Raw genomic sequence first — 11861 nt, 5'->3', positions numbered from 1 at the left:
GTTCCTATGCTCTCCTATGCAAAATGCTATGAAAAATCCCTGCCCCTCGCTAAAACAATGAACTCTTGCTGGCATCCTCTCCGGCCCTTCCATTTACTTGTGTTTCTGCCACTGTGGTCCTCGCGGTTAAACCTCCTGGCCCAACACTGAATCTGATCCTCTGTGCCCTCCAGTGAGGCTATTAAAACCTGCTTCCCCAAAGTTCTGCCAGATAAAGCCAGAAGAGTTTGTATTTCCTAAAACTAAGCTTGACTTATTCAATTCTGATTAGAATTTGTTTAATGCATACTAAGCTTTGGAATTATCAAGTTAGGCAGAAGGAGGAACAAAGGGAAAATTAATCAGTGATGATATGCAGACCCTTAAGATAACTATCAAACCCTGAACAGCACATGGGGAGAAAAGGAAAATTGCAAGGTGTCCCTGTTGCTGGCAACTTTAACAAATGCTGTTTACAAGTAACTTGTGATGCTAACAGAATTGTCTGTATACGTTAACAATGAACAAGATAATACAGTTACAGCTAACTGAGCATTACAAAGCTTCAATTAAATTACAAGCACAGATGAATACTTTGGGGGGGTCTTTTCAAAGCACCTAGTACAATACTTCACTGCCCAATGAACTCCTGTTGAAATAAACAACTCAAAAGGGAAATTCAAGTCTTTCAAAAGAACAAATTTAAACCTTAATTATATCCACATAAAAATGTTTCCATGCCCCTTTACACCCCTTCACATAAACACGGTTTTTTAAACAAAAATACCTTAAAAGTTTTTTAACTTTTAAGGTCTTTTAAAATCTTATTCCAAATATAGTTATTAATTTTCTAGGAAAAAAATTTCATATTTCAACTTTAAAGAGGAATATGTGTCCAATTGCAGGCACCCACCAAAGAAACTGCATGCTGAAAAAGAACGAGAAGATAAATGTGTGCATGTAAAATATTAAATGTATTCTTTCCTACAAGTGAGAAAGCCCCATTGATTCTCTGAAGTCCAAGCCATCATGTTAATTAAAGGTTGAATGATGCAATCTATCTTCTCTTTCAATGAGTCTCTCTTCTTTCTTTTTTTTTTTTTCACATTATATATGTTAAACCTGCTTTAGCAAGTCTGGGAATAACTTGGGTTATTGATCTTCCAAAGCCCATTACTTGGGAGTTGGCCTTTTAGACCCAATGCAGTGTAATGTCTACCTTGGCGCTGTGGAAAGCCCCATCCACCACTTGAAATGAAAATCCAGGTGTTAATCAAGTGTAAAGAGGAAGAAGCTATGAAAGAGAAGAAAGAATAAACAGCCTTCGGACATCCTACCACATCCTGACCACGCCAACTGCTAATGACCCTGCGCCCTCGCTCCTATTTAGGGCAGGGCCCTGCTTGCTTCTTTTTGATGAAAAGGAAGGATAGGAGGGGAAACATTTTCTGTCTCTTCTTTCTCAAGGTCTCATAGCAATGGCTCCCATGCCAATTGGAGCACACCACTTACACAACGAATCACTGTTACTTGCACATCTATTTCTATGGCTCGATTGCGAGCTCCTCAAAACAGAAGGTACATCAACATTCCATTATTTCAGTTCGGGTTCCCCAGGAAGCAAACCCTGACATAGACATCAGCATGCAGGAAGATGACTGATAAGGGCTCTTCAGAACATCTCCTGAAGAAGCAAGGGGGAGAAAGCGGAACTGGGCAAAGGGAACAGCTGGATTGCAACGAAGTCTCAGCAGGGCTTCAGCCAACCCTGCAGGAAGCTCTGAAGCTGAGACGGCCCATCAGAGTGGAACCTTCAGATCAGTCACTACATAAGGGCTGCCAAAGGAGGGGAAGTGGCCTTGGGTGAGGCATCCCTTTCTAGCTGAGTCAGCTCCTGGAGGGGGGGGTGGACAGTTGACAGCTGTCAACCAAGAGCACTCATAACAGCTGGCAGCCCTCAAGTCCTGATGGGGGATCAGAGCATCCATTGTAATTTTATTGTTTCATATCCCTAATTGCCTACTACTGGGCACAGAATATTAAGTGTCCAATGAGTATTTGTTCAAATGAATTATTCTGTGTCAAAGTGATCATGACCAGAGATAAACTCCAATTTCAGCTACCTATACTTTGTGTCTATAATTTCTCAGGTATTACAGTGAAATGGTTATAAATGACTTGGGATAATACCTTGTCAGCAATTCTAAGAGGCAGTGGATGCTCCAGGCATGTCAGTCATCAGGAACAGACACAGACCTTAGGTTGCTGGCATTCCCTATCAATTCAATCTTCCAGAATAAAGTATGTTCGTAAGAAAGGAGACTTGGACGGCCTGTAGAGAGCTCTCTGAGGGCTGAGGGGTCACAGCGAAGCAGAGTTTGATCCTCTCTACCCTGCCACCCCCACTGGAGGGCTCTTTGTGCAAATGGACAGCCTGCCTAGAGTGTCCTGTGCTTAATTCCCCATGGAAACCCCAGAATGTTTTTGACTCTGGGCCAGCCTCTGTGATAAAATGGGGACGCCATTAGGAGACTTACAGTATAATAAAACTCCCTCTAGATAAAAGAGAAGCATGTTGAGAGCTGTTGTGCTTTTTGTGGGCATATTAAAATAAAGAGCCTTAAGCATCCGTGTGGAATAAAGGCAGTAACAGTATACACATGCTGTACTCTTAATATATGCTTTTCTTTTCCCTAATGTGATATAGAAAGCATTGCAAAATTGTGGTGTGGGCCTGAGTAATGATGCTGCTTCTATGAGCTGAACGACCCCAGAGAATAGACTAGGGCCCAAAGACCACAGGGAACACATTAAATATTAAACTATTAAGTATGTGCCTCCCACAAAGAAACCCAGTTCCTCTGTATCAGGACTATTTAGCTTTCACTGGGATCTATGAGAGGGTATCTTGGATAAAACAGTCCATTTTCTAGAGAAAATCTAGGTACAAAAGTGACCTGGGGGGGCCCCATAAAATCTTTATCTGTGGGGTGGGTCTTCATAAGAAGCTAAGACTCACACTAGGGAAAAAGGATGGTGACCTGGGAAAACTGACCTCCACTGACGAAAGAACATTTGGGCAGAGAGCATGCTGAGCCCTGCTTTGCAGACTTGGGCCACACATGCATGACCTGGTACCTGCCTGTCTCTCCACCTATGGGCAAGATGGGTCAGTTGCCCTCCATACACTCATACTCAACCCTCCAAAGAGTGGAGTTATTTCAAGGAAGTAGGTTGCCAGCCAGGGATGACATTTCTTAGCACCCTTTCACTTCCAAGAGAGACCAAGGGAAGAGCAGACAGCAAATGGAAAGTGGGTGGAAGTGATACATGCGTGTTACTCTAAGCCGGGCCTGTGAAACTCTCCCACATGATTCTCCCTGCTCATTGCCCCTTTATCGTAACAATGATACTGGAATGAGCAAGAAATAAAATTTGATTGTGTTAAGCCACTGAGATTTTGTGATTGCTTCTTGTGGCAGTTAAGTGACCCTGACTAACACAGCAAGAGCGTCATTCAATGAGGAAGGAACAGGCAGTGCCCAGTGCTTCTGAGGGCAGGTAACATAACATTTCCATCAGATCTGGAAATACGGAAAATGTCCAGAAAGACAATTAGAGCAGAATAGAAGGCAGATAAACCAAATCAGAGAGGGTGGGGGAAAGAATAGGAGGTGAAATGGAAAGCAAACACTTGGGGCCAAGTCTTTTATTTAGTGAGGTTTTTCATGAAGGGGAGCAGAAAGCAATGTGGTAGAAGGTGGGAAGAGGCATCAGGTTAAGAGTAGAGAGATGGAACTTGAGATAGACAGTGACAGAGACAGAAAGAGAGACCAAAGTAAAGGAACAGAGATGGGGAAAGAGAAAAAGAGATAGAAAGACAGTGATGAAGGCAGAGACATTTAGAGGAAAAAGAGATGGAGAAAGAAAGAAAACAATACAAAGACAAAGGTAGAAAAATACACACAGACGGGGAATCCTAAATATGTTAACATGCTGACAGAAATGAGCGGCCAAATCCACTCCCCAGGAGAGTCGGGGAACTGATAAGGTCACCTCCAGCTAGGAGAACAAACCACAGTCAGATACACTTCGAAGATACCAACTTGCCATCTACGATACTACTGCTCTGACCCAAATGAGCAACATCTCAGGTGCTTTATACTGTCGCCTCTAAGAACAGAGAACATATCCTTAAACAGAGCTCCCTCTCTCCCACCAAATTCATCAAGTATAAACTTAACTATTAAAATGACTATTTTTAGATGTTCAGACACTTCTGAATGAAAACTTGTTGGAACAGAAAGTTCACCAGGCTTTGAATCAGAAAGACTGGGTTTTCTCCCAGCATTGCTGGTTCAGAACAATTTGTGATCTTGGGGAAAACCAATCATGCTGGACATCGCCAAGCAAAAATGGGAAAATATTATTTCCCACTTTACAGGGCACTGTGAATTTCAGATAAAATTAAAAGCAGAGATGGGGAAAGAAATCAGAAACACTAGAATTTCCTAAGATTTATCAGTGTACTCCTAGCCATGTGTGCCGTAGGGAGATGACCGCTAGGAGCAACATGGGGCTCATGGAATCGTCCGCCTAACAGGAGAGGTAGACAAAAAGGACAAACAATTAGGAGAGGTCAACCCCATGCAGCAAACTAACAGGATGCTAAGAGGAAGAGGAGCTCCCCAGGAAAGACAGTCAGGGAAAATCTCTTTGAAAGATGACATTTGAGCTGAGAACTCTGTGTTGAGAAGGAATCCAGGCATGTGGAGAGTGAGGGTGGTGATCATTTCTGATGTCATCAAATAACTGGTCAGCTTTCAAGTTTCTCTGCTTGTCTCCCAGCTTTCTTTTCCACAGTTTGTTGCAACAGATGAGCATCCAAACGAGTCCACCAGAATCATGGGTCTCTTAATTCTCCTAGAATCCACACATTCCCCCTTCTTCTCCTTTTTCCCTTATGGTGATAAATGACTTGTCTTGAAGAGTTTCCAATAGCAGGGGTTTTGCTGTTTGCATCCTTATGGTGATGTTAACCTTTTTGTGTCTCTGTCCTCTGTATCTTTTATAAGCTGGTAGTTAGATCTGGCTTGAATAATTCAGGATCAATATTTTGAGAGTACTCACAGGTGTTTTTTGCCTATTTCCATTGGGAGGAATCACTTCATGGCAAATAGATGGGGAAACAATGGTAACAGTGACAGGCTTTATTTTCTTGGACTCCAAAATCACTATGGATGGTAGCTGCAGCCATGAAACTAAAACACGCTCCTTGGAGGAAAAGCTATGAGCAACCTAGACAGCATATTAAAAAGCAGAGACATTACTTTGCCAATGAAGGTCCATCTAGTCAAAGCTATGGCTTTTCCAGTAGTCAGGTATAGATGTGAGAGCTGGACCACAAAGAAAGCTGAGCACCAAAGAATTGATGCTTTTGAACTGTGGTGCTGTGGAAGACTCTTGAGAGTCTCTTGGACTGCAAGGAGATCCAACTAACCAATCCTCAAGGGAATCAATCCTGAATATTCAATGGAAGGACCAACACTGAAGCGCCAATATTTTGGCCACCTGATACAAAGAGCTGACTCACTGGAAAAGACCCTGATGCTGGGAAAGATTGAAGGTGGGAGGAGAAGGCAGTGATAGAGGATGAGATGGTTAAATGATATCACCACTCAATGGACATGAGTTTGAGCAAACTCCAGGAGGTGGTAATGGGCAGGGAAGCCTGGTGTGCTGCAGTCCATGGGGTCACAAAGAGTCAGACACAACTAAGCAACTGAACAACAACAATTGGGAGGTGAATACTGTTTAGCTGGATCTTATTATGTGATATTCAGTCACTGATGATCACGGCCTGCCTCTGCTACTTCATGAAGTTTGCAAATCAGTGATGCTCTGATCCAGTGATTCTCAAAATGCAGTCCCAGGACCAGCAGTAGCAGCATCACCTGGAAATTTCTTAGGAGCCTATTATAAAGAGTGAAGTAAGCCAGAAAGAAAAACACCAATACAGTATACTAACACATATATATGGAATTTAGAAAGATGGTCATGACAACCCTCTATGCGAGACAGCAAAAGAGACACAAATGTATAGAATGGACTTCTAGACTCAGAGGGAGAGGGAGAGGGAGAGGGATGATTTGGGAGAATGGCACTGAAACATGTATACTATCAGGTAAGAAATGAATCACCTGTGTATGTCCGATACAGGATACAGGATGCTTGGGGCTGGTGCACGGGGATGATCCAGAGAGATGATATGGGGTGGGAGGTGGGAGGGGGGTTCAGGATTGGGAACTCATGTACACCCGTGGCTGATTCATGTCAATGTATGGCAAAACCAATACAGTATTGTAAAGCAAAATAAAGTAAAAATTAAAATTTTTTTTTAAAAATTCAAAGCAAAAAAAAGAAAGCAACTCTCCAGCCCTATACCAGTCCTCTGAACTGGAAATTCCAGGATGTGGTCCAGTTAACAAGCCCTCCAGGGAAGTCTGATGCACACTGGTATTTGAGAACCACTTCTTTTTTATTGATTAGCTGGACTGCGTCTATAAAGAGAAACTTCCCTCACCAACTCTTTGGTTACTCAGACACGTTTCATACAACCAAACCAGGTACATGCTTGATTCTTTCCCTTTACATACCAGTTTTCAGAATAATTAGTTTGTTCCCCAGTCATTGTTGTTTTCTTTCTTTTATTTACTTTGTTTTGATGGTCCCAGCATAAAGTTGACTTTGGAGGGGAGCTACTGAGTTTGCTTTGTATCTGTGGAGTCGTGTTGTCTCCTGCAAAAGCAAGGATGCTAGGGTGCTAGAGAACTTGAGCATAAGCCCCTACAAAGGCAGCACCCAAGAGTGTCAGCAGCCTGAATACCCCAGGAAGCCAAACCACTTCTCAGTACTTCCACTGTGTCTTCCCAGCAGGCATGTGTTACACAATACATGTCAGGCCTTATTAATCCAATTTCCCCATCTCTCTCCAAAGGAATGGAGGACCCTGGTAATGATCAATACCCTTACTGAGATGATAAAGACAGATGAGCCTGGGAGGCCCGGCTGGTGTTTGTAATTACCGCCTCTGTAGGCATTCAATTACTGCTAATGAAAGGGTGACAGGGCTCTCCCCCTGCTGACAGAGGAACTGTATGCAGGCTGCCTGGCCCAGCATGCAGCTGACAGCCAGTTTCCTCTCCTCTCCTGACTGCAGTTCACTCCACCAGTGCACTTTCCCCAGTATATGGAACTTCTAAATGCCATGGCGCTTCCCCTAATGGAATTTTCAAGGAGGAAGTCCATTTTGCTCATCATACTGCTATCATGTCAAGCCATTCCCAGGCTTGCACACGCACTGTCAGCATGATTCACTGATGTCCTGGACTCAGGGGGGTTGCAGGGGAGCAAGCCCAGGAGAACTTGTCTGCGACTGTCCACTAAAAGCTTTTACTTCCAACCAGACAGCAAGAAGGCAGCTCAGATAGCTGCTTCTGCTTTTCAATAGTCCAGATAAGGATATATGAATGTGCATATGTGTGCATGTGTGTGTTGGGAGGGGGATTTTTTTCACTGAAATAGGGCTTCCCAGGCGGCACTAGTGGTAAGGAACCCACCTGCCAATGCCAGAGATGCAAGGCATGAAGGTTTGATCCCTGGGTGGGGAAGATCCCCTGAATGAAGGCAGGGCAACCCACTCCAGTATTCTTGCCTGGAGAATCCCACGGACAGAGGAACCTGGTGGACCACAGTCCATTGTGTCGCAAAGAGTCAGACATGATTGAGTGACTTAGCACACAGTTGTCATTAAGGGACAGTTAATTCTATTTCCTTTGCTGAGGGGCTAAGCAGAGAAGAGGACGCCCCTTAAAGACATCCACTTCCCTTTCTGTCTGGGAATCGTACCTTTCAGGACCACCTTGTACTAGACAGTGGTGGGGCCCTGGCCAGACACTTTACTGGTCCGTGAAGCCAGGTCTGACTGTTGGCTGATAGTAATTCTCAGCTGCTCCATTCACTAAGGAAGCGTCCTCGCCCAGAGGTGCCTCCCTCCTCCGTGACCAGGCCTCAGCCAGTGGCCAGAGGGGACAAAAGGTGGGCTTCCGGATATCACAGAGTGAAGTCACACATTCAAGGCAGTGTCAACCTGAAACCACACTTCAATTTAGCAAATCTCCTCTTCCCCATCCATCTTCTCCTGAGCACAACTCCTGCCCTCTCTTCCAAGTCAACTGAATACAAATCCCCATTTCAGGCTCTGCTTCTGGGCTGCCCTGTCAGTAAGGTGCCTCTCCCCAGGGTCTGCTCTCAGCAGCGGGAAGGGACATCCCACTCGCAGCTCTGGAGCCCAGGCAAAGCCTGTACTGCTCTTAAGTACAGTAGTGATTGTTCAGGAATGCACTGGTGGCAATGTCGAGCCAAGGGCAACCCTACCTGGTGGGACTGCTGTGAAGGAAACTCTTCTGGAGCTGGTAGAAGCCATTCTTCAGGCCTAGGACTAGGCTAAGGGCAGGGGAGTGACACTCGCTTCAGGCGCAAAGTCTAAGGAGGGTTACCGAAAAAACTCTGTAACTGGAGAACGCAAATTGGTACAACCACTATGGAAAACAATAAGGAGCTTCCACAGAAAATTCAAAACACAACTAGCCGACCCAAATTCTCAGTATGTATCCAAAGGAAATGAAAACAGGATATAAAGAGAGATCTGTACTCCCAAGTTCACAGCAGCTCTGTTCATAATCATCAATACGTGGAAACAACCGGTGTCTTTTAGTGAATATATAACTCTACACAAATGAATATACAATATATGCACACATATACTATAGAATATATAGTATTCAGCCAGGAGAAAGAAAGAAATCTTGCCATTTGTGACAATAAAGACGGATCTCGAGGGCATTATGCCAAGTTAAATAAACTAGACTGCAGCCATGAAATTAAAAGACACTTGCTCCTTGGAAGAAAAGATATGACAAACCTAGACAGTATATTAAACAGCAGAGATATTACTTTGCCAATAAAAGTCTGTATAGTCAAAGCTGTGATTTTTCGAACAGTCATGTACAAATATGAGAGCTGAACCATCCAGAAGGCTGAGTGCTGAAGAACTGATGCTTTCGAATTGTGGTGCTGGAGAAGACTCTTGAGAGTCCCTTAGACAGGAAGGAGATCCAACCAGTCAATCCTAAAGGAAATCAATCCTGAACATTTATTGGAAGGATTGATGCTTAAGCTGAAGTTTCAATACTTTGGCCAACTAATGCAAAGAGCCAACTCACGGGGAAAGACCCTGATGCTGGGAAAGACTGAAGGCAGGAGGAGAATGGGGTTAACAGAGGATGAGATGGTTGGATGGTATTACTGACTCAACAGACAAGAGTGTGAGAAACTCTGGGAGAAAGTGAAGGACAGGGAAGCCTAGCACGCTGCAGTCCATGAGGTCACAAAGAGTTGGACATGACTTAGCAGCTGAGCAACAGTAAGACAGAGAAAGACAAATATTTTCTGGGATAAGTTAGACATGGAACCAGATGGAAAAAATTCATGGAAATAAAGGATAGAAAGTAGTTGAATGGTTGCCAGGAATTGTGAGAAATAGGGACAGGGTGGTAAAATAACAAACTTTTCAATATAAACTAAATAAGGTCTAAGGATCTAATGTAAAACATGGTTACTATAATTGTTAACACTGTGTTAGGTACTGAAATGTGCTAAGAGAGTAGAACTTAAATGTTCTCTCCCTTCAGAATAAAAGCTAAATATGTGAAATGATCAGTGTGTTAATTAACTGGATCGGGGAATACAAAAGCCTTTAAAAATCCTTTTATAAATTCAGCAATAATTTTTAAAAAAATCAAATATAATGTCAAATGATAAAATATATACATATATCAAATTTTTAAATAAAGGCAGGATTAATGTTTATTGATTATTCCCTTTGCCTCAGACTCAAGTTAGGCTCCATACCACACTGTAACTCTGCCAGCACTTAGGAGATTATACCAAAGATCTAGCCAAAGCAAAGGAAAGCACTATTCTGTTTAAAAATCACAAAATAATGTCAAAAGGCATAAGAACAAAATTCTGTGATCAGAGTATCTGGGCTCAAAATCCTAAAGTTAACCACTTGGCAGCTGCAGACTTTGAAAGTCGTTTATACTTCTTGAGATAGATCTGAGATAAGTTACAGATGAGTTACAGTGTAGTATGGAGTCTAACTTGAGAAATCAATCTCCTCTGTTCAGAGAACTACTACTTGAATTTACTCATTGGTCTGCTTGTAAGATTTAAATAATAAAGTAGATTGAACTGCTTAGTCCAGCATTTAGCACATAGTAAGGACTAAATCTACATATGCAAACATTATGTTTAATAGTATTATTTCTTTATAACAATTTCTTTCCCTCTTTTGTAGAGGTTAATTTGAGACTGTAGAGAATACACTCAAGAGACCTGAGGGTTACAGGTTGCGAAGAACCAGTTGAGAGTTTAAAAGGTCATCTTTTGGTCCACAAAGATTGAATGTGCCGATCAAAATAAGTAATCATTCGTTAAATAAAACTGTGTCTCACCCTACACTAAACATTGAGGATAGCAAACATTAGGAAGGTTCCCTATCTTGCTGTCAAGAAACTCAAATTTCTGGGAAAGTCTGCCCATCATACTGGTTTTGATGGACAATGTATTTACCATGGAGAGAACAAGACAAAGGGAAGAAAAGTTTGATAGTTGTGCCAACTAACAAATGTCCCAGTGTCTCAGTAATTTACAAAAATACACATTTTTGCTCATGTTACAAGAGGGCTTCAACTGTGGCGGTACTAGGCTTAGCTCCACTTGTCATAATAGACTCCAGCCTGAAAGGAAAGTCAAGTTCTGGAACACACTGATCTCACTAAGGAGCAAGAAAAAGAGATACAAAGCCCAGTCACTTAAAGCCTCTGTTCAAATCGATTCCTTGGGCTAAAGAAGATCAGAAGGCCAAGTTTACTTTCAATGGGTTAATGTCAATATACTAGGGCTGTATGAAAGTGAGTTAAAAATGGAGCACAAATAATTGTGAAGAATACAATTTACCACATCTACAATGAGAAATGGTGATATGCTATTAACATTAAGGAAATGGAAGAAAATAAAAACAGTAAGAGTATTACTAAGTAACTAGAGGCATTCTCTTACAGATTCTGTAGTGTGCTAAAGACAAACTATCCTGACTATGTGGCTCCTTGTATAATGCGTGAAATAAGTCAGAAAGCAGGATTTTGAAGTATAAGTGTGTTTGTTAATTTTTCCAGTTAAAATTCTATTTGCAACAGACATATTCTTGAAACACATTCCTTTGTATTACTTTTAAAGTTTAAAAGGAGGAATTACATGTCACCACTTGAGCACAACGGTAGTGATTAGCTATAAAATAGTGTAGATCACAAGTCAGTCAGTTCGGTCACTCAGTTATGTCCAACTCTTTGCGATCCCATGAATAGCAGCATGCCAGGCTTCCCTGTCCATCGTCAATTCCCAGGGCCTACTCAAATTCATGCCGATTGCATCAGTGATGCCATTGAACCATCTCATCCTCTGTTGACCCCATTTCCTCCTGCCTTCACTCTTTCCCAGCATCGGGGTCTTTTCCAATGAGTCAGTTCTTCACATCAGATGGCCCAAGTATTGGAGTTTCAGCTTCAGCATCAGTTCTTCCAGTGAATATTCAAGACTGATTTCCTTTAGGATTGACTGGTTTGATCTTCTTGCAGTCCAAGGGACTCTCAAGAGTCTCCTCCAAAAACACACTTCAAAAGTATCAACTGTTTGGCACTAAACTGTCTTTATAGTCCAGCTCTCACATCCATACATGACTACTGGAAAAACCATAGCAT

The sequence above is a fragment of the Capricornis sumatraensis genome, chromosome 10, assembly GCF_032405125.1.
Source record: "Capricornis sumatraensis isolate serow.1 chromosome 10, serow.2, whole genome shotgun sequence".
Taxonomy (NCBI): Eukaryota; Metazoa; Chordata; class Mammalia; order Artiodactyla; family Bovidae; genus Capricornis; species Capricornis sumatraensis.
This window is presented reverse-complemented; position numbering follows the sequence as displayed.